Below are 2384 nucleotides of genomic sequence, written 5' to 3' on the forward strand. Positions count from 1 at the left end.
CTCTCTCTCTCTCTCTCTCTCTCTCTCTTTCTCTCCCTCTGTATGTGTCTCTCTCTCTTCCCCTCCTCCCTCCCTCCCTTCTAATCTCTCTAAAAAGCAATGGAAAAATATCTATCCTTGGGTGAGAATTAACAAAAAAAAAGGGAGGGGGGCTTCCTTGAATCTGCTGCTACCCTCTATCATGTGGCCCAGGCAAGACCTGTTCCCTCAGCCTGCCAGAAACTGTGCTCCCAAGCTCTGAACTCAATGCCCAAATACAGTCTTAGGTAAGTGCTTGTAAACTTCAATGTGCATATAAATCACTTGGGGGTTCATATACACTTTGGTTCAGCAGGTCTGGAGTGGGCCTGAGCTCCTGAACTAGCTCCTTGGTGATGCCCATGCCAATTGCCCATGAGGCACTCTTTGAGTAGCAATGTTTGAGAATTTCTCAACTCTGATTAAATTAACTAGAAGTCTTGAAATGAAAGGGAATATCCTATATAATAAAAGGCTAATATGCAAATCGACCAAATGGCAGAACAACCGGTCGCTATGATGCACACTGACCACCAGGGGGCAGATGCTCAATTCAGGAGCTTCCCCCCGGTGGTCAGTGAGCTCCCACAAGGGAAGCGCCATTCAGCCAGAAGCCAGGCTCACAGCTGGCAAGCACAGCAGCAGTGGCGGGAGCAGAGAGGTCCTGGACTGCAAGAGCCCCAGACTTCAAGAGGGATGTCTGCCTGCCAGCTTAGGCTCGATCCCATTGGAATCGGGCCCAAGTCGGCAAGCGGACATCCCCCGAGGGGTCCCGGACTGTGAGAGGGCACAGGCCAAGCTGAGGGACCCCTCCCCCCCAATGCACAAATGTCATGCACCAGGCCTCTAGTATAGTTATAAAATAAACCAACTTCTGAACTGCACAATGTTAGTGCTAAAGAGACATAAAGAACATCCAAATATGGAGGCCTAGATAAAAAATAGAATCTTAATAAACACTTATTTCTCATATTCTGGAGGCTGGGAAGTCTAAGATCAAGGTGTTAGCAGATTCGGTGTCTAGTGAGGGCCCACTTCCTGGCTCCCTAGTGAGTGATAGACCCTGACTTCCAATCCATGCCTTTTCGGGTCACCATGAAATGAGTTTATAAAACACTGAAAGAGAGGGGCACTGGGACTGGCGAGGGAGTTAGGGCATGAAACGCTTACAAGTAGAATAAAATTATGCAGTAGAGTCAACAGAGGGGGAAAGCAACTAGGAAGAAAGGAAACAAGTGATGGGAGCAAAAGAAATCTGTTGGTTGGAAGAATATAAAATATCAAGGGAGGCATACTGTAAAATTAGATCAAAAGGCAAGATGCTGTCAGTTCAAATTGTTCAGACATTCTCAAAGAAGCTTGAGAAATTGTTTTTTATACTTACTTCCATTATAAGTTTCCAGTCATGAAAATGACAGCTAAATTAGCAAACTTCTCTGAAATCCAGGTACATGCCCAGCCTGGCTGACAGCTTGATTTTAGCCTCGTGAGACGGAAGCAGAAAACCCAGGCGATCTCGCCAGATCTCTGACCTATGGAATAGTTGACACTTTTATTATCTGCAATAAATGTGGTCATGTGTTTGTGGGGACTTGGTATGCAGCAATAGGACTGTAATAATTTTAGGAAGGGTGAGTAAGGGAGTGGAGAGTGAGGAGGGAAAGGGGGAAGGGAGGAAAGTCAACTGTAAGGGAGTCTCAGAGGAGGCTGTGGTTGGGAGCAGTGGGGCTCAATTCTCCTGGGATCTCCTGAGAAGTGGGCAGAATGCCACCCAGAATTATCCATCAAAACTATAAGACCAGCCCTAGCCAGTTGCTCAGTGGGTAGAGCATTGGCCTGCATACTGAAAGGTCATGGGTTTGATTCTGGTCAAGGGCATGTACCTCAGTTGCAGGCTCGATCCCTGGCCCCAGTCAGGGCACATGCAGAAGGCAATCAATCAATCAATCAATCAATCAATGTCTCTCTCACATCAATGTTTTTCTCTCAGTCTCTCCCCGTCCCTCAGTCCAGCTCATCCACTCCTAGGGTAAGGGGGCCTTAATGACCCTGCACTTCCAAGCAGAGCTTCAACATAGTCCCAGAGTGCCCCAGGAGGAAGAGAGAAAGGCACTACAGAAAGACATACCAGGTAAGCTTCTTTTTTCATTTTATTTATATATTAGTGGCCCGGTGCACAAAATTTGTGCACATTAAAAGGGAATTAATTAGAGGAAATATTTTAATATTGCTCTTTGCCCTTTCTCTATAATAGAAGTGTCAGAGATGAAAGAAAATTAGTAAAATATATATGAAAATCTCTCTCCTGTCAGAGTCTGGGGCGCACCGTGGGACCTAGAATCAAGTCCCTGCCCACCACCCACACA

The sequence above is a fragment of the Myotis brandtii genome, unplaced genomic scaffold, assembly GCF_000412655.1.
Source record: "Myotis brandtii unplaced genomic scaffold, ASM41265v1 scaffold421, whole genome shotgun sequence".
Taxonomy (NCBI): Eukaryota; Metazoa; Chordata; class Mammalia; order Chiroptera; family Vespertilionidae; genus Myotis; species Myotis brandtii.